Consider the following 25,575-nt stretch of genomic DNA (forward strand, 5'->3'; position numbering starts at 1 on the left):
CCTAACCCTCTGTACTTTGGTCTATATTGATGCGGGACATAGAAAGCCAGCTGATGACCAATCCATTAGTGCAATGGATGGCTGGAAGCATTTGTCTTTGCCTTTGCAATACCACAGAAGCAATGCATGGTCAATGTACAGCAATGACACACCTGTGTGAACAGCCAGGAGACCCCCCCCCCCCCCCCCCCCCCCCATGTTATGTTACATAGTTACATAGTTAGTACGGTCGAAAAAAGACATATGTCCATCAAGTTCAACCAGGGAATTAAGGGGTAGGGGTGTGGCGCGATATTGGGGAAGGGATGAGATTTTATATTTCTTCATAAGCATTAATCTTATTTTGTCAATTAGGAACATTCAGCACCCACCCGCTATCAAGGCAGCTGCCTATCATGTCATGCCCTACCTGCACAGGTGTGCTGGCTACTCAAATGATCCAATTAAGGAGGTCATTTAGTCAGCAGCAGCAGAAGTCCTGTGCCTGGACGCTCCAACAGCGGCCAGACACAAGCAGAAGCAGAAGCAGCAGAAGCAGCAGCAGCACCACCTTTTGTTTTTTGGCTGCAGCAGCAGCAAGGCCCACAGGGCTGGCTAGCTGGCTAGCCAGCAAGCAGGTAGCAATGAAAGTAGGAATCTTTCTTTTTAACCCTGTAAGGGGGTGGTGCACTGTACCCGAAGATACTGCCATATCGGGTCAATGCATAGGGCGACGGAAGCAAGCTTCGAAATCGGCCCCCGTTCTCAAAAATCCATTTAATATATGGTCCCCAGATAGGGGACGTATCAGATATTAAACTGATAAGAACAGATACTACACTTGATCTTAGCCAAAAGGCCGAGAAGCGATAACCGTGAAAGGGGCGGGCCCAACAAGGTGCCCTTCATGGGCACTATCACTGCTTGCTGTCAGGGAGGCTGCCAGACAATTTTCCATGCACACTCTGGGCTGGGGGGCAGTCAACCACCAGTACACACAGCAGAACCTAAACCCATACCATTATTGCTAAGCAGCAAGACAGGGGCCCATTGCACTCCCACGGGGCCTTTTTAAATGCAATCCATAACCCGGATTTGCCAGGAACCCTTCTTACTCCTCCTACTTGCATGTGACACTGGGCTTAGGATCTGCATAGGAAACACACACACAAGCACACACCTACCTTTGTTGCCTGCAGATGCCTCCTTGGCTGTCCCCAAACGGTATCAAACCAACACCCACGGGAAGCTGTAAGCATAGAGGACATGCCTGCACCCTATTGGACTTACCTGTGTGGGTTAAATCCGGGTTATTTGACAACCTATGGCGGTGATGGTTCTGCTCAGGCAGAGCAGTGCTGATGCTCCTCATAAAGCTGTCGCTGCTGTGAAGGTTCTAGGTGACATCACAAATCCCTATGGTTACATACACAACAAAGCTGGGTTGTTGTTGTTTACACTCTGCAAGGCCTGTGGAAGTGAGTGACATCATAGCACTGTAGTTCTGAGGGTTCTAGATGGATGCAACAATCTCCTGTTGCTTCTATGAAGGCCATAATAGACGACATCACCAAACAGCTCCATAGTCACATACACAGCAAAGGAGAGATGTTGTTTACACCTAGTGATGTCAGTGGTATTGAGTGACATCACAGCACAGTGCTAAGGCTCCTGGGCCTGGACACAGCAGCGGCTGCAATATCTCAACGGAGAATACGTTTATATATATGTGTGTGTGTGCGCGTATATATATATATATATATATATATATATATATATATATATATATTTCTCCGCCGAAATCACTTTTAAACCCATTTCCACCTTTTTTTCCCTTCTCTTCCTCTTACTTTTTTTTCACGTTTTTTTACGTTTTTCTCCTTTTCGCCTCTTTTCTGGGCGTATTATTCTTCTTTTTCTTCTTTTTTTTCGTCTAATGCATACCCCATCAGTGCAGCAATGCTTATTCAATACCGCCAGCAGATGGAGACACTGGGGGATAATTTTCTAAGGATTTATACTGATTTTTCCTGTCTGAATTTGTCGCACAGAAAGTTGCAGGCCAAATATGTGTGACATTTCTGCGACTTTAGCTTCTAGAGCATTTTTACAACATTATACATAGGTGCTGAATACATAAAAAGCGACTGTTCAGCGACAGACAAGTCGCATCGGCTGAAAGTAGGCCAGAATGTCAGTCCATGTTGGAGCAGGTTTAGATACAGTCTAAAGTATAGATCTCAAAGTCTGTGCACAGAATTTAGCAAGGGCCTCGCACCTTCTGATGCATCAGGTAGGTGCACAATAGCATAGCCTAACCCTCTGTACTTTGGTCTATATTGATGCGGGACATAGACAGCCAGCTGATGACCAATCCATTAGTGCAATGGATGGCTGGAAGCATTTGTCTTTGCCTTTGCAATACCACAGAAGCAATGCATGGTCAATGTACAGCAATGACACACCTGTGTGAACAGCCAGGAGACCCCCCCCCCCCCCATGTTATGTTACATAGTTACATAGTTAGTACGGTCGAAAAAAGACATATGTCCATCAAGTTCAACCAGGGAATTAAGGGGTAGGGGTGTGGCGCGATATTGGGGAAGGGATGAGATTTTATATTTCTTCATAAGCATTAATCTTATTTTGTCAATTAGGAACATTCAGCACCCACCCGCTATCAAGGCAGCTGCCTATCATGTCATGCCCTACCTGCACAGGTGTGCTGGCTACTCAAATGATCCAATTAAGGAGGCCATTTAGTCAGCAGCAGCAGAAGTCCTGTGCCTGGACGCTCCAACAGCGGCCAGACACAAGCAGAAGCAGAAGCAGCAGAAGCAGCAGCAGCACCACCTTTTGTTTTTTGGCTGCAGCAGCAGCAAGGCCCACAGGGCTGGCTAGCTGGCTAGCCAGCAAGCAGGTAGCAATGAAAGTAGGAATCTTTCTTTTTAACCCTGTAAGGGGGTGGTGCACTGTACCCGAAGATACTGCCATATCGGGTCAATGCATAGGGCGACGGAAGCAAGCTTCGAAATCGGCCCCGTTCTCAAAAATCCATTTAATATATGGTCCCCAGATAGGGGACGTATCAGATATTAAACTGATAAGAACAGATACTACACTTGATCTTAGCCAAAAGGCCGAGAAGCGATAACCGTGAAAGGGGCGGGCCCAACAAGGTGCCCTTCATGGGCACTATCACTGCTTGCTGTCAGGGAGGCTGCCAGACAATTTTCCATGCACACTCTGGGCTGGGGGGCAGTCAACCACCAGTACACACAGCAGAACCTAAACCCATACCATTATTGCTAAGCAGCAAGACAGGGGCCCATTGCACTCCCACGGGGCCTTTTTAAATGCAATCCATAACCCGGATTTGCCAGGAACCCTTCTTACTCCTCCTACTTGCATGTGACACTGGGCTTAGGATCTGCATAGGAAACACACACACAAGCACACACCTACCTTTGTTGCCTGCAGATGCCTCCTTGGCTGTCCCCAAACGGTATCAAACCAACACCCACGGGAAGCTGTAAGCATAGAGGACATGCCTGCACCCCATTGGACTTACCTGTGTGGGTTAAATCCGGGTTATTTGACAACCTATGGCGGTGATGGTTCTGCTCAGGCAGAGCAGTGCTGATGCTCCTCATAAAGCTGTCGCTGCTGTGAAGGTTCTAGGTGACATCACAAATCCCTATGGTTACATACACAACAAAGCTGGGTTGTTGTTGTTTACACTCTGCAAGGCCTGTGGAAGTGAGTGACATCATAGCACTGTAGTTCTGAGGGTTCTAGATGGATGCAACAATCTCCTGTTGCTTCTATGAAGGCCATAATAGACGACATCACCAAACAGCTCCATAGTCACATACACAGCAAAGGAGAGATGTTGTTTACACCTAGTGATGTCAGTGGTATTGAGTGACATCACAGCACAGTGCTAAGGCTCCTGGGCCTGGACACAGCAGCGGCTGCAATATCTCAACGGAGAATACGTTTATATATATGTGTGTGTGTGCGCGTATATATATATATATATATATATATATATATATATATATATATATTTCTCCGCCGAAATCACTTTTAAACCCATTTCCACCTTTTTTTCCCTTCTCTTCCTCTTACTTTTTTTTCACGTTTTTTTACGTTTTTCTCCTTTTCGCCTCTTTTCTGGGCGTATTATTCTTCTTTTTCTTCTTTTTTTTCGTCTAATGCATACCCCATCAGTGCAGCAATGCTTATTCAATACCGCCAGCAGATGGAGACACTGGGGGATAATTTTCTAAGGATTTATACTGATTTTTCCTGTCTGAATTTGTCGCACAGAAAGTTGCAGGCCAAATATGTGTGACATTTCTGCGACTTTAGCTTCTAGAGCATTTTTACAACATTATACATAGGTGCTGAATACATAAAAAGCGACTGTTCAGCGACAGACAAGTCGCATCGGCTGAAAGTAGGCCAGAATGTCAGTCCATGTTGGAGCAGGTTTAGATACAGTCTAAAGTATAGATCTCAAAGTCTGTGCACAGAATTTAGCAAGGGCCTCGCACCTTCTGATGCATCAGGTAGGTGCACAATAGCATAGCCTAACCCTCTGTACTTTGGTCTATATTGATGCGGGACATAGACAGCCAGCTGATGACCAATCCATTAGTGCAATGGATGGCTGGAAGCATTTGTCTTTGCCTTTGCAATACCACAGAAGCAATGCATGGTCAATGTACAGCAATGACACACCTGTGTGAACAGCCAGGAGACCCCCCCCCCCCCCCCCCCATGTTATGTTACATAGTTACATAGTTAGTACGGTCGAAAAAAGACATATGTCCATCAAGTTCAACCAGGGAATTAAGGGGTAGGGGTGTGGCGCGATATTGGGGAAGGGATGAGATTTTATATTTCTTCATAAGCATTAATCTTATTTTGTCAATTAGGAACATTCAGCACCCACCCGCTATCAAGGCAGCTGCCTATCATGTCATGCCCTACCTGCACAGGTGTGCTGGCTACTCAAATGATCCAATTAAGGAGGCCATTTAGTCAGCAGCAGCAGAAGTCCTGTGCCTGGACGCTCCAACAGCGGCCAGACACAAGCAGAAGCAGAAGCAGCAGAAGCAGCAGCAGCACCACCTTTTGTTTTTTGGCTGCAGCAGCAGCAAGGCCCACAGGGCTGGCTAGCTGGCTAGCCAGCAAGCAGGTAGCAATGAAAGTAGGAATCTTTCTTTTTAACCCTGTAAGGGGGTGGTGCACTGTACCCGAAGATACTGCCATATCGGGTCAATGCATAGGGCGACGGAAGCAAGCTTCGAAATCGGCCCCCGTTCTCAAAAATCCATTTAATATATGGTCCCCAGATAGGGGACGTATCAGATATTAAACTGATAAGAACAGATACTACACTTGATCTTAGCCAAAAGGCCGAGAAGCGATAACCGTGAAAGGGGCGGGCCCAACAAGGTGCCCTTCATGGGCACTATCACTGCTTGCTGTCAGGGAGGCTGCCAGACAATTTTCCATGCACACTCTGGGCTGGGGGGCAGTCAACCACCAGTACACACAGCAGAATCTAAACCCATACCATTATTGCTAAGCAGCAAGACAGGGGCCCATTGCACTCCCACGGGGCCTTTTTAACCCCTTAAGGACCAAGGGCGTACAGGTACGCCCTTGGTCCTGCTCTCCTGATATAACGCGGGGTTACACAGTAACCCCGCGTCATATCGCGGCGGGCCCGGCGTCATAGTGAAGCCGGGACCCGCCTCTAATAGCGCGCAGTGCCGATCGCGGCACCGCGCGCTATTAACCCTTTAGCCGCGCGCTCAGAGCTGAGCCGCGCGGCTAAAAGTGAAACCGAAAGTGGCCGGCTAGCTCAGTCGGGCTGTTCGGGATAGCCGCGGCTAATCGCGGCATCCCGAACAGCTGACAGGACAGCGGGAGGGCCCCTACCTGCCTCCTCGCTGTCCGATCGCCGAATGACTGCTCAGTGCCTGAGATCCAGGCATGAGCAGTCATGCGGCAGAATCGTTGATCACTGGTTTCTTATGAGAAACCAGTGATCAGCATAGAAGATCAGTGTGTGCAGTGTTATAGGTCCCTATGGGACCTATAACACTGCACAAAAAAAGTGAAAAAAAAAAGTGAATAAATATCATTTAACTCCTCCCCTATTAAAAGTTTGAATCACCCCCCTTTTCCAATAAAAAAAAAAACACAGTGTAAATAAAAAGAAAAATGAACATATATGGTATCACCGCGTGCGGAAATGTCCGAATTATAAAAATATATCATTAATTAAACCGCTTGGTTAATGGCGTGCGCGCAAAAAAATTCCAAAGTCCAAAATAGTGCTTTTTTGGTCACTTTTTATATCATTTAAAAATGAATAAAAAGCGATCAATAAGTCCTATCAATGCAAAAATTGTACTGTTAAAAACTTCAGATCACGGCGCAAAAAATGAGCCCTCATACCGCCCCATATACGTAAAAATAAAAAAGTTATAGGGGTCAGAAGATGACAATTTTAAACGTATTAATTTTCCTGCATGTAGTTATGATTTTTTCCAGAAGTCTTAAAAAATCAAATCTATATAAGTAGGGTATCATTTTAATCGTATGGACCTACAGAATAAAGATAAGGTGTCATTTTTACCGAAAAATGTACTACGTAGAAACGGAAGCCCCCAAAAGTTACAAAACTGCGTTTTTTTTTCAATTTTGTCGCACAATGATTTTTTTTTCCGTTTCACCGTAGATTTTTGGGCAAAATGACTGACGTCATTACAAATTAGAATTGGTGGCGCAAAAAATAAGCCATCATATGGATTTTTAGGTGCAAAATTGAAAGAGTTATGATTTTTTAAAGGCAAGGAGCAAAAAACGAAAATGCAAAAACGGAAAAAACCCCGGTCCTTAAGGGGTTAAATGCAATCCATAACCCGGATTTGCCAGGAACCCTTCTTACTCCTCCTACTTGCATGTGACACTGGGCTTAGGATCTGCATAGGAAACACACACACAAGCACACACCTACCTTTGTTGCCTGCAGATGCCTCCTTGGCTGTCCCCAAACGGTATCAAACCAACACCCACGGGAAGCTGTAAGCATAGAGGACATGCCTGCACCCCATTGGACTTACCTGTGTGGGTTAAATCCGGGTTATTTGACAACCTATGGCGGTGATGGTTCTGCTCAGGCAGAGCAGTGCTGATGCTCCTCATAAAGCTGTCGCTGCTGTGAAGGTTCTAGGTGACATCACAAATCCCTATGGTTACATACACAACAAAGCTGGGTTGTTGTTGTTTACACTCTGCAAGGCCTGTGGAAGTGAGTGACATCATAGCACTGTAGTTCTGAGGGTTCTAGATGGATGCAACAATCTCCTGTTGCTTCTATGAAGGCCATAATAGACGACATCACCAAACAGCTCCATAGTCACATACACAGCAAAGGAGAGATGTTGTTTACACCTAGTGATGTCAGTGGTATTGAGTGACATCACAGCACAGTGCTAAGGCTCCTGGGCCTGGACACAGCAGCGGCTGCAATATCTCAACGGAGAATACGTTTATATATATGTGTGTGTGTGCGCGTATATATATATATATATATATATATATATATATATATATATTTCTCCGCCGAAATCACTTTTAAACCCATTTCCACCTTTTTTTCCCTTCTCTTCCTCTTACTTTTTTTTCACGTTTTTTTACGTTTTTCTCCTTTTCGCCTCTTTTCTGGGCGTATTCTTCTTCTTTTTCTTCTTTTTTTTCGTCTAATGCATACCCCATCAGTGCAGCAATGCTTATTCAATACCGCCAGCAGATGGAGACACTGGGGGATAATTTTCTAAGGATTTATACAGATTTTTCCTGTCTGAATTTGTCGCACAGAAAGTTGCAGGCCAAATATGTGTGACATTTCTGCGACTTTAGCTTCTAGAGCATTTTTACAACATTATACATAGGTGCTGAATACATAAAAAGCGACTGTTCAGCGACAGACAAGTCGCATCGGCTGAAAGTAGGCCAGAATGTCAGTCCATGTTGGAGCAGGTTTAGATACAGTCTAAAGTATAGATCTCAAAGTCTGTGCACAGAATTTAGCAAGGGCCTCGCACCTTCTGATGCATCAGGTAGGTGCACAATAGCATAGCCTAACCCTCTGTACTTTGGTCTATATTGATGCGGGACATAGACAGCCAGCTGATGACCAATCCATTAGTGCAATGGATGGCTGGAAGCATTTGTCTTTGCCTTTGCAATACCACAGAAGCAATGCATGGTCAATGTACAGCAATGACACACCTGTGTGAACAGCCAGGAGACCCCCCCCCCCCCCCCCCCATGTTATGTTACATAGTTACATAGTTAGTACGGTCGAAAAAAGACATATGTCCATCAAGTTCAACCAGGGAATTAAGGGGTAGGGGTGTGGCGCGATATTGGGGAAGGGATGAGATTTTATATTTCTTCATAAGCATTAATCTTATTTTGTCAATTAGGAACATTCAGCACCCACCCGCTATCAAGGCAGCTGCCTATCATGTCATGCCCTACCTGCACAGGTGTGCTGGCTACTCAAATGATCCAATTAAGGAGGCCATTTAGTCAGCAGCAGCAGAAGTCCTGTGCCTGGACGCTCCAACAGCGGCCAGACACAAGCAGAAGCAGCAGAAGCAGCAGCAGCACCACCTTTTGTTTTTTGGCTGCAGCAGCAGCAAGGCCCACAGGGCTGGCTAGCTGGCTAGCCAGCAAGCAGGTAGCAATGAAAGTAGGAATCTTTCTTTTTAACCCTGTAAGGGGGTGGTGCACTGTACCCGAAGATACTGCCATATCGGGTCAATGCATAGGGCGACGGAAGCAAGCTTCGAAATCGGCCCCCGTTCTCAAAAATCCATTTAATATATGGTCCCCAGATAGGGGACGTATCAGATATTAAACTGATAAGAACAGATACTACACTTGATCTTAGCCAAAAGGCCGAGAAGCGATAACCGTGAAAGGGGCGGGCCCAACAAGGTGCCCTTCATGGGCACTATCACTGCTTGCTGTCAGGGAGGCTGCCAGACAATTTTCCATGCACACTCTGGGCTGGGGGGCAGTCAACCACCAGTACACACAGCAGAACCTAAACCCATACCATTATTGCTAAGCAGCAAGACAGGGGCCCATTGCACTCCCACGGGGCCTTTTTAAATGCAATCCATAACCCGGATTTGCCAGGAACCCTTCTTACTCCTCCTACTTGCATGTGACACTGGGCTTAGGATCTGCATAGGAAACACACACACAAGCACACACCTACCTTTGTTGCCTGCAGATGCCTCCTTGGCTGTCCCCAAACGGTATCAAACCAACACCCACGGGAAGCTGTAAGCATAGAGGACATGCCTGCACCCCATTGGACTTACCTGTGTGGGTTAAATCCGGGTTATTTGACAACCTATGGCGGTGATGGTTCTGCTCAGGCAGAGCAGTGCTGATGCTCCTCATAAAGCTGTCGCTGCTGTGAAGGTTCTAGGTGACATCACAAATCCCTATGGTTACATACACAACAAAGCTGGGTTGTTGTTGTTTACACTCTGCAAGGCCTGTGGAAGTGAGTGACATCATAGCACTGTAGTTCTGAGGGTTCTAGATGGATGCAACAATCTCCTGTTGCTTCTATGAAGGCCATAATAGACGACATCACCAAACAGCTCCATAGTCACATACACAGCAAAGGAGAGATGTTGTTTACACCTAGTGATGTCAGTGGTATTGAGTGACATCACAGCACAGTGCTAAGGCTCCTGGGCCTGGACACAGCAGCGGCTGCAATATCTCAACGGAGAATACGTTTATATATATGTGTGTGTGTGCGCGTATATATATATATATATATATATATATATATATATATATATATATTTCTCCGCCGAAATCACTTTTAAACCCATTTCCACCTTTTTTTCCCTTCTCTTCCTCTTACTTTTTTTTCACGTTTTTTTACGTTTTTCTCCTTTTCGCCTCTTTTCTGGGCGTATTATTCTTCTTTTTCTTCTTTTTTTTCGTCTAATGCATACCCCATCAGTGCAGCAATGCTTATTCAATACCGCCAGCAGATGGAGACACTGGGGGATAATTTTCTAAGGATTTATACTGATTTTTCCTGTCTGAATTTGTCGCACAGAAAGTTGCAGGCCAAATATGTGTGACATTTCTGCGACTTTAGCTTCTAGAGCATTTTTACAACATTATACATAGGTGCTGAATACATAAAAAGCGACTGTTCAGCGACAGACAAGTCGCATCGGCTGAAAGTAGGCCAGAATGTCAGTCCATGTTGGAGCAGGTTTAGATACAGTCTAAAGTATAGATCTCAAAGTCTGTGCACAGAATTTAGCAAGGGCCTCGCACCTTCTGATGCATCAGGTAGGTGCACAATAGCATAGCCTAACCCTCTGTACTTTGGTCTATATTGATGCGGGACATAGACAGCCAGCTGATGACCAATCCATTAGTGCAATGGATGGCTGGAAGCATTTGTCTTTGCCTTTGCAATACCACAGAAGCAATGCATGGTCAATGTACAGCAATGACACACCTGTGTGAACAGCCAGGAGACACCCCCCCCCCCCCCCCATGTTATGTTACATAGTTACATAGTTAGTACGGTCGAAAAAAGACATATGTCCATCAAGTTCAACCAGGGAATTAAGGGGTAGGGGTGTGGCGCGATATTGGGGAAGGGATGAGATTTTATATTTCTTCATAAGCATTAATCTTATTTTGTCAATTAGGAACATTCAGCACCCACCCGCTATCAAGGCAGCTGCCTATCATGTCATGCCCTACCTGCACAGGTGTGCTGGCTACTCAAATGATCCAATTAAGGAGGCCATTTAGTCAGCAGCAGCAGAAGTCCTGTGCCTGGACGCTCCAACAGCGGCCAGACACAAGCAGAAGCAGAAGCAGCAGAAGCAGCAGCAGCACCACCTTTTGTTTTTTGGCTGCAGCAGCAGCAAGGCCCACAGGGCTGGCTAGCTGGCTAGCCAGCAAGCAGGTAGCAATGAAAGTAGGAATCTTTCTTTTTAACCCTGTAAGGGGGTGGTGCACTGTACCCGAAGATACTGCCATATCGGGTCAATGCATAGGGCGACGGAAGCAAGCTTCGAAATCGGCCCCCGTTCTCAAAAATCCATTTAATATATGGTCCCCAGATAGGGGACGTATCAGATATTAAACTGATAAGAACAGATACTACACTTGATCTTAGCCAAAAGGCCGAGAAGCGATAACCGTGAAAGGGGCGGGCCCAACAAGGTGCCCTTCATGGGCACTATCACTGCTTGCTGTCAGGGAGGCTGCCAGACAATTTTCCATGCACACTCTGGGCTGGGGGGCAGTCAACCACCAGTACACACAGCAGAACCTAAACCCATACCATTATTGCTAAGCAGCAAGACAGGGGCCCATTGCACTCCCACGGGGCCTTTTTAAATGCAATCCATAACCCGGATTTGCCAGGAACCCTTCTTACTCCTCCTACTTGCATGTGACACTGGGCTTAGGATCTGCATAGGAAACACACACACAAGCACACACCTACCTTTGTTGCCTGCAGATGCCTCCTTGGCTGTCCCCAAACGGTATCAAACCAACACCCACGGGAAGCTGTAAGCATAGAGGACATGCCTGCACCCCATTGGACTTACCTGTGTGGGTTAAATCCGGGTTATTTGACAACCTATGGCGGTGATGGTTCTGCTCAGGCAGAGCAGTGCTGATGCTCCTCATAAAGCTGTCGCTGCTGTGAAGGTTCTAGGTGACATCACAAATCCCTATGGTTACATACACAACAAAGCTGGGTTGTTGTTGTTTACACTCTGCAAGGCCTGTGGAAGTGAGTGACATCATAGCACTGTAGTTCTGAGGGTTCTAGATGGATGCAACAATCTCCTGTTGCTTCTATGAAGGCCATAATAGACGACATCACCAAACAGCTCCATAGTCACATACACAGCAAAGGAGAGATGTTGTTTACACCTAGTGATGTCAGTGGTATTGAGTGACATCACAGCACAGTGCTAAGGCTCCTGGGCCTGGACACAGCAGCGGCTGCAATATCTCAACGGAGAATACGTTTATATATATGTGTGTGTGTGCGCGTATATATATATATATATATATATATATATATATATATATATATTTCTCCGCCGAAATCACTTTTAAACCCATTTCCACCTTTTTTTCCCTTCTCTTCCTCTTACTTTTTTTTCACGTTTTTTTACGTTTTTCTCCTTTTCGCCTCTTTTCTGGGCGTATTATTCTTCTTTTTCTTCTTTTTTTTCGTCTAATGCATACCCCATCAGTGCAGCAATGCTTATTCAATACCGCCAGCAGATGGAGACACTGGGGGATAATTTTCTAAGGATTTATACTGATTTTTCCTGTCTGAATTTGTCGCACAGAAAGTTGCAGGCCAAATATGTGTGACATTTCTGCGACTTTAGCTTCTAGAGCATTTTTACAACATTATACATAGGTGCTGAATACATAAAAAGCGACTGTTCAGCGACAGACAAGTCGCATCGGCTGAAAGTAGGCCAGAATGTCAGTCCATGTTGGAGCAGGTTTAGATACAGTCTAAAGTATAGATCTCAAAGTCTGTGCACAGAATTTAGCAAGGGCCTCGCACCTTCTGATGCATCAGGTAGGTGCACAATAGCATAGCCTAACCCTCTGTACTTTGGTCTATATTGATGCGGGACATAGACAGCCAGCTGATGACCAATCCATTAGTGCAATGGATGGCTGGAAGCATTTGTCTTTGCCTTTGCAATACCACAGAAGCAATGCATGGTCAATGTACAGCAATGACACACCTGTGTGAACAGCCAGGAGACACCCCCCCCCCCCCCCCCATGTTATGTTACATAGTTACATAGTTAGTACGGTCGAAAAAAGACATATGTCCATCAAGTTCAACCAGGGAATTAAGGGGTAGGGGTGTGGCGCGATATTGGGGAAGGGATGAGATTTTATATTTCTTCATAAGCATTAATCTTATTTTGTCAATTAGGAACATTCAGCACCCACCCGCTATCAAGGCAGCTGCCTATCATGTCATGCCCTACCTGCACAGGTGTGCTGGCTACTCAAATGATCCAATTAAGGAGGCCATTTAGTCAGCAGCAGCAGAAGTCCTGTGCCTGGACGCTCCAACAGCGGCCAGACACAAGCAGAAGCAGAAGCAGCAGAAGCAGCAGCAGCACCACCTTTTGTTTTTTGGCTGCAGCAGCAGCAAGGCCCACAGGGCTGGCTAGCTGGCTAGCCAGCAAGCAGGTAGCAATGAAAGTAGGAATCTTTCTTTTTAACCCTGTAAGGGGGTGGTGCACTGTACCCGAAGATACTGCCATATCGGGTCAATGCATAGGGCGACGGAAGCAAGCTTCGAAATCGGCCCCCGTTCTCAAAAATCCATTTAATATATGGTCCCCAGATAGGGGACGTATCAGATATTAAACTGATAAGAACAGATACTACACTTGATCTTAGCCAAAAGGCCGAGAAGCGATAACCGTGAAAGGGGCGGGCCCAACAAGGTGCCCTTCATGGGCACTATCACTGCTTGCTGTCAGGGAGGCTGCCAGACAATTTTCCATGCACACTCTGGGCTGGGGGGCAGTCAACCACCAGTACACACAGCAGAACCTAAACCCATACCATTATTGCTAAGCAGCAAGACAGGGGCCCATTGCACTCCCACGGGGCCTTTTTAAATGCAATCCATAACCCGGATTTGCCAGGAACCCTTCTTACTCCTCCTACTTGCATGTGACACTGGGCTTAGGATCTGCATAGGAAACACACACACAAGCACACACCTACCTTTGTTGCCTGCAGATGCCTCCTTGGCTGTCCTCAAACGGTATCAAACCAACACCCACGGGAAGCTGTAAGCATAGAGGACATGCCTGCACCCCATTGGACTTACCTGTGTGGGTTAAATCCGGGTTATTTGACAACCTATGGCGGTGATGGTTCTGCTCAGGCAGAGCAGTGCTGATGCTCCTCATAAAGCTGTCGCTGCTATGAAGGTTCTAGGTGACATCACAAATCCCTATGGTTACATACACAACAAAGCTGGGTTGTTGTTGTTTACACTCTGCAAGGCCTGTGGAAGTGAGTGACATCATAGCACTGTAGTTCTGAGGGTTCTAGATGGATGCAACAATCTCCTGTTGCTTCTATGAAGGCCATAATAGACGACATCACCAAACAGCTCCATAGTCACATACACAGCAAAGGAGAGATGTTGTTTACACCTAGTGATGTCAGTGGTATTGAGTGACATCACAGCACAGTGCTAAGGCTCCTGGGCCTGGACACAGCAGCGGCTGCAATATCTCAACGGAGAATACGTTTATATATATGTGTGTGTGTGCGCGTATATATATATATATATATATATATATATATATATATATTTCTCCGCCGAAATCACTTTTAAACCCATTTCCACCTTTTTTTCCCTTCTCTTCCTCTTACTTTTTTTTCACGTTTTTTTACGTTTTTCTCCTTTTCGCCTCTTTTCTGGGCGTATTATTCTTCTTTTTCTTCTTTTTTTTCGTCTAATGCATACCCCATCAGTGCAGCAATGCTTATTCAATACCGCCAGCAGATGGAGACACTGGGGGATAATTTTCTAAGGATTTATACTGATTTTTCCTGTCTGAATTTGTCGCACAGAAAGTTGCAGGCCAAATATGTGTGACATTTCTGCGACTTTAGCTTCTAGAGCATTTTTACAACATTATACATAGGTGCTGAATACATAAAAAGCGACTGTTCAGCGACAGACAAGTCGCATCGGCTGAAAGTAGGCCAGAATGTCAGTCCATGTTGGAGCAGGTTTAGATACAGTCTAAAGTATAGATCTCAAAGTCTGTGCACAGAATTTAGCAAGGGCCTCGCACCTTCTGATGCATCAGGTAGGTGCACAATAGCATAGCCTAACCCTCTGTACTTTGGTCTATATTGATGCGGGACATAGACAGCCAGCTGATGACCAATCCATTAGTGCAATGGATGGCTGGAAGCATTTGTCTTTGCCTTTGCAATACCACAGAAGCAATGCATGGTCAATGTACAGCAATGACACACCTGTGTGAACAGCCAGGAGACCCCCCCCCCCCCCATGTTATGTTACATAGTTACATAGTTAGTACGGTCGAAAAAAGACATATGTCCATCAAGTTCAACCAGGGAATTAAGGGGTAGGGGTGTGGCGCGATATTGGGGAAGGGATGAGATTTTATATTTCTTCATAAGCATTAATCTTATTTTGTCAATTAGGAACATTCAGCACCCACCCGCTATCAAGGCAGCTGCCTATCATGTCATGCCCTACCTGCACAGGTGTGCTGGCTACTCAAATGATCCAATTAAGGAGGCCATTTAGTCAGCAGCAGCAGAAGTCCTGTGCCTGGACGCTCCAACAGCGGCCAGACACAAGCAGAAGCAGAAGCAGCAGAAGCAGCAGCAGCACCACCTTTTGTTTTTTGGCTGCAGCAGCAGCAAGGCCCACAGGGCTGGCTAGCTGGCTAGCCAGCAAGCAGGTAGCAATGAAAGTAGGAATCTTTCTTTTTAACCCTGTAAGGGGGTGGTGCACTGTACCCGAAGATACTGCCATATCGGGTCAATGCATAGGGCGACGGAAGCAAGCTTCGAAATCGGCCCCCGTTCTCAAAAATCCATTTAATATATGGTCCCCAGATAGGGGACGTATCAGATATTAAACTGATAAGAACAGATACTACACTTGATCTTAGCCAAAAGGCCGAGAAGCGATAACCGTGAAAGGGGCGGGCCCAACAAGGTGCCCTTCATGGGCACTATCACTGCTTGCTGTCAGGGAGGCTGCCAGACAATTTTCCATGCACACTCTGGGCTGGGGGGCAGTCAACCACCAGTACACACAGCAGAACCTAAACCCATACCATTATTGCTAAGCAGCAAGACAGGGGCCCATTGCACTCCCACGGGGCCTTTTTAAATGCAATCCATAACCCGGATTTGCCAGGAACCCTTCTTACTCCTCCTACTTGCATGTGACACTGGGCTTAGGATCTGCATAGGAAACACACACACAAGCACACACCTACCTTTGTTGCCTGCAGATGCCTCCTTGGCTGTCCCCAAACGGTATCAAACCAACACCCACGGGAAGCTGTAAGCATAGAGGACATGCCTGCACCCCATTGGACTTACCTGTGTGGGTTAAATCCGGGTTATTTGACAACCTATGGCGGTGATGGTTCTGCTCAGGCAGAGCAGTGCTGATGCTCCTCATAAAGCTGTCGCTGCTGTGAAGGTTCTAGGTGACATCACAAATCCCTATGGTTACATACACAACAAAGCTGGGTTGTTGTTGTTTACACTCTGCAAGGCCTGTGGAAGTGAGTGACATCATAGCACTGTAGTTCTGAGGGTTCTAGATGGATGCAACAATCTCCTGTTGCTTCTATGAAGGCCATAATAGACGACATCACCAAACAGCTCCATAGTCACATACACAGCAAAGGAGAGATGTTGTTTACACCTAGTGATGTCAGTGGTATTGAGTGACATCACAGCACAGTGCTAAGGCTCCTGGGCCTGGACACAGCAGCGGCTGCAATATCTCAACGGAGAATATGTTTATATATATGTGTGTGTGTGCGCGTATATATATATATATATATATATATATATATATATATATATATATATAGATATATTTCTCCGCCGAAATCACTTTTAAACCCATTTCCACCTTTTTTTCCCTTCTCTTCCTCTTACTTTTTTTTCACGTTTTTTTACGTTTTTCTCCTTTTCGCCTCTTTTCTGGGCGTATTATTCTTCTTTTTCTTCTTTTTTTTCGTCTAATGCATACCCCATCAGTGCAGCAATGCTTATTCAATACCGCCAGCAGATGGAGACACTGGGGGATAATTTTCTAAGGATTTATACTGATTTTTCCTGTCTGAATTTGTCGCACAGAAAGTTGCAGGCCAAATATGTGTGACATTTCTGCGACTTTAGCTTCTAGAGCATTTTTACAACATTATACATAGGTGCTGAATACATAAAAAGCGACTGTTCAGCGACAGACAAGTCGCATCGGCTGAAAGTAGGCCAGAATGTCAGTCCATGTTGGAGCAGGTTTAGATACAGTCTAAAGTATAGATCTCAAAGTCTGTGCACAGAATTTAGCAAGGGCCTCGCACCTTCTGATGCATCAGGTAGGTGCACAATAGCATAGCCTAACCCTCTGTACTTTGGTCTATATTGATGCGGGACATAGACAGCCAGCTGATGACCAATCCATTAGTGCAATGGATGGCTGGAAGCATTTGTCTTTGCCTTTGCAATACCACAGAAGCAATGCATGGTCAATGTACAGCAATGACACACCTGTGTGAACAGCCAGGAGACCCCCCCCCCATGTTATGTTACATAGTTACATAGTTAGTACGGTCGAAAAAAGACATATGTCCATCAAGTTCAACCAGGGAATTAAGGGGTAGGGGTGTGGCGCGATATTGGGGAAGGGATGAGATTTTATATTTCTTCATAAGCATTAATTGGAAATTTTCCTATCTTAGGTGACGGAAAATTTGGATTTTATTAAAAACAAGACGCGAGTATTATGCTTTTAAACTTCTTTACTGAACTTCAGCAGCAAATATAAACTGTATGTATTAACAAGAAAAAATAATTTTTGGAGGCATATAAAGAGTATATGGCTGAACAATCTAGGGTGCAACCTAGTATCATGTCCTGTATCATTGGCCAATCAGACAGCAAGGCAGGTGATAAAGGTGACCGATTCCCAGGTATCTCCCTTCTTCTTTGCAACGTTACATCAAACAGGAAATAGTAACCGGAATATCAACAAGTGAAGAGGATGTAGGATGAATAAAAGACGAAGAAATACGGGATCCATGAAGTCTTGTCCACATTGATGTTCAATGATGGTTGGAAATCACTGAGGAGCTGTTTCAGAAATAAGCAAAAACAACAAGTTATAGGGATGGGAATTGGGAGGGATAATACTCGCGTCTTGTTTTTAATAAAATCCAAATTTTCCGTCACCTAAGATAGGAAAATTTCCAATTTTATGGCAAAACAAGACGCTTCGTATTATGCTTAGTTTAAAGCTTAATCGTAATAAACATAATATATATTGAAACAACCCATTCTGAGTAACATTAGCAATTATTACAATAGTAACATAGAAACATGGGATTCGGGTCTGAAGTAAAAGGTTTTGAAAGTAGAGTCGGAAGACCAATCAGCCGCTTTTAATAGATCTGAAAGGGAAGCGCCAGATTGGAAAAGTTTGGTTGAGACTGCACTTCTGGCAGAATGGGCCGTAAATTTGGATACATCGATACCGGCTAAATGCATGGTTTGTTTAACCCATCTAGCTAGAGTGGGAGAGGATACAGGAGCGTGAGGTTTGCAGAAGGAAATCAGCAATTGGGAAGATGATGGAGACCGAAGAGATTCAGTTCTGGATTCATAGGAACGAAGACAGCGAACTACACAAAGTTTCTCCTGATGAGGAAAAGAAGGGTAAAAAACGGAGTGGAGATTTGTTTTTGTACGACGAAATATGGAAAAAACAACACCTTGAGGTGTAAACTGTCTGCGAGAAATGTCTAGTGATCTTACATCAGAGACTCTTTTGATCGAAACAATACACAAGAGAGTGGTAAGTTTGAATGATAGGAATTTTAATGATAACGAATCATTATCTTCCCAAGAAATGAACATGTCAAGAATAATATTTATATTCCACGTAGAAGTATATTTCGGTGCAGGAGGTCTACGAAAGCGAATGCCTTTAAGGAGTTGACAAACTAAAGGGTGTCTACCCACCGGAATGGAGTCTATCGGAAGGTGCTTAGAAGAAATTGCCGAACGATAGAGGTTAATCGTCCTATAAGCTTTGCCAGCATCAAAAGAGGCTGCTAAGAAATTCAAGATGTGAGATATAGATGTTCGAAAGGGATCCAGATGTCGTTGATCGCACCAATGAGACCATATTCCCCAGGCTGATCGGTAAGCTGATTTGGTACCCGGGGCCCATGCATCTGAAAGGATGTCCTGAGTCGATTTTGAAAATTGGAGGTTAGATCTTGGTGACCCGAAATCATCCAGGCCACCAGAAGTAGTTGGCCTGACGTTATCAGAGGATGACAATTCCCCTGAGGGTCCAGTAGAAGATCGTGAGTGGATGGAAGGAGACGAGGAAAGTCTATGAGAAGATGTAGGATTTGGGGAAACCACGATTGAGTCGGCCAAAGAGGAGTGATAAGAACTAGAGTAGATTTCTGAACCGTGGTTTGGAATAAGACTCGAGGGATGAGGTTGAATGGAGGAAACGCGTATAGGGTTTTTTGAGGCCAAAATTGCAGGAAAGCGTCCACACCCAGAGCTTCTGGGTCCGGACGCCAACTGAAAAATAGAGGCAATTGAGTGTTCAAACGGGAGGCAAAAAGGTCCATGTGAAGAGGACCCCATAGAGAATTGAGTTCCTGAAAGATTGGAAGAAGTAACTTCCAATCGCTGGAATCCGTAAGGTAGCGAGAGTACCAATCCGCTACTGAGTTGGAAATCCCGGGTAGATATTCCGCTTTTATGGTTATCTGTCTGTCTAGACAAAAATGCCAAAAGTCTTTGACAAAGTTCGCAAGAGTCTTGGATGCTGTACCTCCCAAGTGGTTGATGTACTGGACAGCGGAAATGTTGTCCATGCGAAGGAGAATACAACAATGGGAGGAATTTTTTGCAAAACTTTTTAATGCAAAAAATCCTGCCATAAGTTCCAGACAATTTATGTGTAGTTGGGCTTCTGATGGGGACCATTTCCCTCCAGTGGAAAGAGAACCGCAGTGAGCTCCCCATCCGGAAAGGCTCGCATCCGATTCTATAATGATGTCTGGATTCGGATGGAAGATTGCCTTGCCATTCCAGGTCTCTATGTGAGCGAGCCACCAAAGAAGTTCTTCTTTGGCATCTGAAGATAGGGGAATCTCGTCTGAGTAACCGAGACCTTCTCTCAAATGACGAATCTTTAGGCGTTGGAGAGCCCTGTAATGAAGAGGGGCTGGAAATATAGCCTGGATCGAGGCTGATAAAAGACCCACTATTCGAGCTATCGTCCTTAAAGATATTATGTCTTTGCGGAGAATTTGCCGGATTTCCTTCCGGATAGTCTTCAATCTCCTTGGGGGAAGGCTCAGAGTGGTCAACTGGGTGTTGATCATGAAGCCTAAAAATTCTAGATTTTGAGAGGGGGTTAAGATTGATTTCTTGTGATTTATAAGAAAACCCAGATGAGTCAGAAGAGTTAGAGTCCAACTCATGTGGAGCAAAAGTAACTCTTTTGATTGGGCCATAAGGAGAATATCGTCGAGATAGATGATAAGACGAACCCCTCGACTTCTGAGAGAAGCCACTACTGGTTTCAGTAGTTTTGTAAAACACCACGGGGCTGATGATAGACCGAAAGGGAGGCAAGTGAATTGCCATCTCTTGTCTTCCCACAGGAATTGAAGGAAGATTTGAGAAGAAGGATGAATTGGGACTGTCAGATAAGCATCCTTCAAATCTATTTTTATTAGCCAGTCGTGTTTCATTAGAATGTCCCTTAGTAAGTGTATGCCCTCCATCTTGAAGTGGCGATAGATCACTAAGTTGTTCAAAAGTTTCAGATTGATCACTGGTCTGTGACCACCTTCTTTCTTTTTCACCAGAAATAAGTTGCTGATGAAACCTGGTGAGTGGGACTGAGCTGGGATAATTGCTCGTTTGGCAATCAAATCTCTGATTTCTTGGTCTATAAGAGTCCTGTCTGCTTGAGAGAATTGAATTGGATGGGGTAGGTAAGTTTGGACAGGAAGGGAGACAAACTCTATTTGATAACCTTTGATTGTATTTAGAATCCAAGAGTCGGATGTAATTGTATGCCAGTTGTGGAAAAAATACAGGAGTCTTCCCCCTAGGGGAATATCTTGGGAAGAAAATTGTGATAGGCTTACCTGTGGGAGGTCTTGAGCGAGGGTATCCTCTTTGACCTCTAGCCCGCCATGGTCTGCCCCTGTAGGGAAAAAAGGGAGGGGGGGCGGAGGAGGACCCTGAAAATTGAGAGGATGGTTGAGGATAGGAGCCTCTGGTATATTTATGTTGGGAGGATCGGCCGGAAAAACGGCCCCGTCCTTTTCCGGCCTTTCCAAAAACACGTTGGGAGAAAACTTTTTTCATAGATACTTGGGCCTTATTCAGTGAGGAGAAAAGGCCGACGTATTTATTTAATTCCTTAATAAAATCTTCCCCAAATAGCATGCCTTTGGTGGGGTTGGGAGGTTCCACCGTGGCCAAGTTAGTCAGTTGGGGGTCAATTTTTAAAAGAATGGAACGTTTTCGTTCATTAGAAAGGGAATTGTTTGCGTTCCCGAAAAAACATATGGCCCTTTGGGCCCACCCTTTAAGGGTTTCCGTATCTACCGGAGTATTGGAGATGGAAGCTACCTCAGCTAGGTCCAATATTTTAGTTAGTGGACCCATAAGATCCATCAGTTTGTCTTGACAAGACTGGAAGCTTCTATCTATCCCTTTTTTGGGATTTTTCCCCGTTTTAAAGAGAAATTTGGAAATTAACGGGTCCAACTCTGGAGTGCAAGAAGCATTATTCGGCAGTGTTGGCCTAGGGCATTCTGCCTTTAACTTATTGCGTGATGGTTTATCCAGAGGTTTGTTGGCCCATAGGGAGAAAAACTCGGCCACTTTAGAGTTTGGAAGCCATTCCCCCGATCGGGGATGGCATATTAAAGCCGGGTCAAAATATGTATCTCCGGATTCAGTTAGCATAGCTTCCTCCTGACTGCCAGGGTCATCATGATTAGAATCACTGTCCTCCGAAACATAGAGTATTTGATCCACGTCCTCTATATCGGAGTCTTCTGACTCATTGGAGGAGGGAACTCGGTAGGAGTCTGGTTTAGCTCTGAAGCTAGGTTTTCTAGTTTTGCTACTATGAGCCTCCTCATGGGATGAGGGTGAATTATGGGGCTTATGGGAATCACTACTGATGGATGTCTGCTTGCGCTCTGTAGAGTGAGATCGTGAAGAGTCTTGGCGCATCCCAGAGGTAGTTTTATCACTCTTAGAGGGATATGGGCCGTCTGATGTGTGGCGTTTTTTAGATTTCGCCTTACCTGATCCCTTAAGTCCCTTAGCTAGTTGGGACACAGACTCTTTTGGGGACCAGAATTGATCTGATGGAGTCGTGGGAGGTAAAATGTTCATAGGTAAGTTAGTCATATTTGTGGGTTGTGAGCGTGCTAACGCCAGAGCCACAGACTGGTCAATGGAATTCTGCAATGCAGAGACCGCGGTTTGAACCGCTGTATTAATAGACTTTGATATTGAAGCATCTACCAGAGATTGTAAATTCTCTGGTAATGCATTCTCAGTAGATGGAGTCTTATTATCAGCAGACATTGTGAGGGTATAAGAGAGGTATTGAAACCAATATCTATATGAATATGGATAAGGAATAATAATAGGTGAAAGTTAATTAACTATGATTAATTATGTACTAAAACAATGTATTATTACAATGGATAAAGGACTATCAATGTAAGTAAGATTTATGAGAGAAAAAAAATGGAGGAAACTACTGAAAACTACCACAAGGTGGTAGTACAGGATAAGGGATGAAACAGTTGTTTAACCTGAGGGGAAACAGATAATAATAAAATGGAGGATACTGAAGTAATGTTGTATCTATTTGTTGCCAATGGGCGACGCGTCCGCCGGGTTCTGTCACTCTGAGGAGAATGACGAGATCCCGCGGACGTTAGACAGAGGATGACCGCTCTGTCTGCAAGTCTCGCGAGACTTGCGCGTGCGCGCGCGCGGCGAATATGAGAAAATGTTCGCGACGCAGTAATGGCGGAGGTCTGCCAAGGGAGAGGAAAAAAGAAGATAGAAAGGTATGTATAGTGGAAGCAATCGTGAAATTGAATATTATGAGGGTCGGAATGACCATAAGCACCGGAAAGAACAGGGAATAATACTTGGGTGAGATATAAAAGGAAGAATAGTTGAGGGAGGAATAAGTTAAAATAAAGAGTATTGAGGAAAAAATTTATTAATTTCTTCAGAATATAGAGAGAATGAACAGAGGGTATAGGACCCGAAATATGTATATAGCAGTACAATGTAAGAAATTCAATGTATAGAAAAAACCATTAATAGGATAAGGTATGAAATGGAAGGAAAAAATAAATATGGAAAATGAAAATAAATGGAAAATAGTAATAAATGAAATTAGTAAATGAATTAATCAAAATAATATTGAAATAATAGAATATATGAGGTAATTGTTTGTGAGAGAAAAAATGAACTTATCTTTGTCACACTGCTGAGCAGCAAAGAAGAAGGGAGATACCTGGGAATCGGTCACCTTTATCACCTGCCTTGCTGTCTGATTGGCCAATGATACAGGACATGATACTAGGTTGCACCCTAGATTGTTCAGCCATATACTCTTTATATGCCTCAAAAAATTATTTTTTCTTGTTAATACATACAGTTTATATTTGCTGCTGAAGTTCAGTAAAGAAGTTTAAAAGCATAATACGAAGCGTCTTGTTTTGCCATAAAATCTTATTTTGTCAATTAGGAACATTCAGCACCCACCCGCTATCAAGGCAGCTGCCTATCATGTCATGCCCTACCTGCACAGGTGTGCTGGCTACTCAAATGATCCAATTAAGGAGGCCATTTAGTCAGCAGCAGCAGAAGTCCTGTGCCTGGACGCTCCAACAGCGGCCAGACACAAGCAGAAGCAGAAGCAGCAGAAGCAGCAGCAGCACCACCTTTTGTTTTTTGGCTGCAGCAGCAGCAAGGCCCACAGGGCTGGCTAGCTGGCTAGCCAGCAAGCAGGTAGCAATGAAAGTAGGAATCTTTCTTTTTAACCCTGTAAGGGGGTGGTGCACTGTACCCGAAGATACTGCCATATCGGGTCAATGCATAGGGCGACGGAAGCAAGCTTCGAAATCGGCCCCCGTTCTCAAAAATCCATTTAATATATGGTCCCCAGATAGGGGACGTATCAGATATTAAACTGATAAGAACAGATACTACACTTGATCTTAGCCAAAAGGCCGAGAAGCGATAACCGTGAAAGGGGCGGGCCCAACAAGGTGCCCTTCATGGGCACTATCACTGCTTGCTGTCAGGGAGGCTGCCAGACAATTTTCCATGCACACTCTGGGCTGGGGGGCAGTCAACCACCAGTACACACAGCAGAACCTAAACCCATACCATTATTGCTAAGCAGCAAGACAGGGGCCCATTGCACTCCCACGGGGCCTTTTTAAATGCAATCCATAACCCGGATTTGCCAGGAACCCTTCTTACTCCTCCTACTTGCATGTGACACTGGGCTTAGGATCTGCATAGGAAACACACACACAAGCACACACCTACCTTTGTTGCCTGCAGATGCCTCCTTGGCTGTCCCCAAACGGTATCAAACCAACACCCACGGGAAGCTGTAAGCATAGAGGACATGCCTGCACCCCATTGGACTTACCTGTGTGGGTTAAATCCGGGTTATTTGACAACCTATGGCGGTGATGGTTCTGCTCAGGCAGAGCAGTGCTGATGCTCCTCATAAAGCTGTCGCTGCTGTGAAGGTTCTAGGTGACATCACAAATCCCTATGGTTACATACACAACAAAGCTGGGTTGTTGTTGTTTACACTCTGCAAGGCCTGTGGAAGTGAGTGACATCATAGCACTGTAGTTCTGAGGGTTCTAGATGGATGCAACAATCTCCTGTTGCTTCTATGAAGGCCATAATAGACGACATCACCAAACAGCTCCATAGTCACATACACAGCAAAGGAGAGATGTTGTTTACACCTAGTGATGTCAGTGGTATTGAGTGACATCACAGCACAGTGCTAAGGCTCCTGGGCCTGGACACAGCAGCGGCTGCAATATCTCAACGGAGAATACGTTTATATATATGTGTGTGTGTGCGCGTATATATATATATATATATATATATATATATATATATATATATATATTTCTCCGCCGAAATCACTTTTAAACCCATTTCCACCTTTTTTTCCCTTCTCTTCCTCTTACTTTTTTTTCACGTTTTTTTACGTTTTTCTCCTTTTCGCCTCTTTTCTGGGCGTATTATTCTTCTTTTTCTTCTTTTTTTTCGTCTAATGCATACCCCATCAGTGCAGCAATGCTTATTCAATACCGCCAGCAGATGGAGACACTGGGGGATAATTTTCTAAGGATTTATACTGATTTTTCCTGTCTGAATTTGTCGCACAGAAAGTTGCAGGCCAAATATGTGTGACATTTCTGCGACTTTAGCTTCTAGAGCATTTTTACAACATTATACATAGGTGCTGAATACATAAAAAGCGACTGTTCAGCGACAGACAAGTCGCATCGGCTGAAAGTAGGCCAGAATGTCAGTCCATGTTGGAGCAGGTTTAGATACAGTCTAAAG

At 44.8% G+C, this 25,575-nt stretch overlaps 8 non-coding genes across 8 annotated transcripts; all 8 read right to left on the minus strand.

Annotated features, from left to right (window-relative positions):
- Positions 1–659: 659 nt before the first annotated feature.
- Positions 660–850, minus strand: LOC130344966 (U2 spliceosomal RNA). Its single transcript, XR_008883760.1, has one exon. It is a non-coding gene; the product is annotated as a U2 spliceosomal RNA (small nuclear RNA).
- A 2,091-nt stretch (positions 851–2,941) lies between these two features.
- LOC130344915 (U2 spliceosomal RNA) lies at positions 2,942–3,131 on the minus strand. Its single transcript, XR_008883716.1, has one exon. It is a non-coding gene; the product is annotated as a U2 spliceosomal RNA (small nuclear RNA).
- A 2,096-nt stretch (positions 3,132–5,227) lies between these two features.
- LOC130344967 (U2 spliceosomal RNA) lies at positions 5,228–5,418 on the minus strand. Its single transcript, XR_008883761.1, has one exon. It is a non-coding gene; the product is annotated as a U2 spliceosomal RNA (small nuclear RNA).
- Positions 5,419–8,791: 3,373 nt separating this feature from the next.
- LOC130344968 (U2 spliceosomal RNA) lies at positions 8,792–8,982 on the minus strand. Its single transcript, XR_008883762.1, has one exon. It is a non-coding gene; the product is annotated as a U2 spliceosomal RNA (small nuclear RNA).
- Positions 8,983–11,077: 2,095 nt separating this feature from the next.
- Positions 11,078–11,268, minus strand: LOC130344969 (U2 spliceosomal RNA). Its single transcript, XR_008883763.1, has one exon. It is a non-coding gene; the product is annotated as a U2 spliceosomal RNA (small nuclear RNA).
- Positions 11,269–13,362: 2,094 nt separating this feature from the next.
- LOC130344970 (U2 spliceosomal RNA) lies at positions 13,363–13,553 on the minus strand. Its single transcript, XR_008883764.1, has one exon. It is a non-coding gene; the product is annotated as a U2 spliceosomal RNA (small nuclear RNA).
- Positions 13,554–15,638: 2,085 nt separating this feature from the next.
- On the minus strand, positions 15,639–15,829 carry LOC130344971 (U2 spliceosomal RNA). The gene has a single exon (XR_008883765.1). It is a non-coding gene; the product is annotated as a U2 spliceosomal RNA (small nuclear RNA).
- Positions 15,830–24,021: 8,192 nt separating this feature from the next.
- Positions 24,022–24,212, minus strand: LOC130344972 (U2 spliceosomal RNA). Its single transcript, XR_008883766.1, has one exon. It is a non-coding gene; the product is annotated as a U2 spliceosomal RNA (small nuclear RNA).
- Between the last annotated feature and the right edge of the window lie 1,363 nt (positions 24,213–25,575).

Source organism: Hyla sarda, unplaced genomic scaffold (assembly GCF_029499605.1).
Source record: "Hyla sarda isolate aHylSar1 unplaced genomic scaffold, aHylSar1.hap1 scaffold_739, whole genome shotgun sequence".
NCBI classification, from domain to species: Eukaryota; Metazoa; Chordata; class Amphibia; order Anura; family Hylidae; genus Hyla; species Hyla sarda.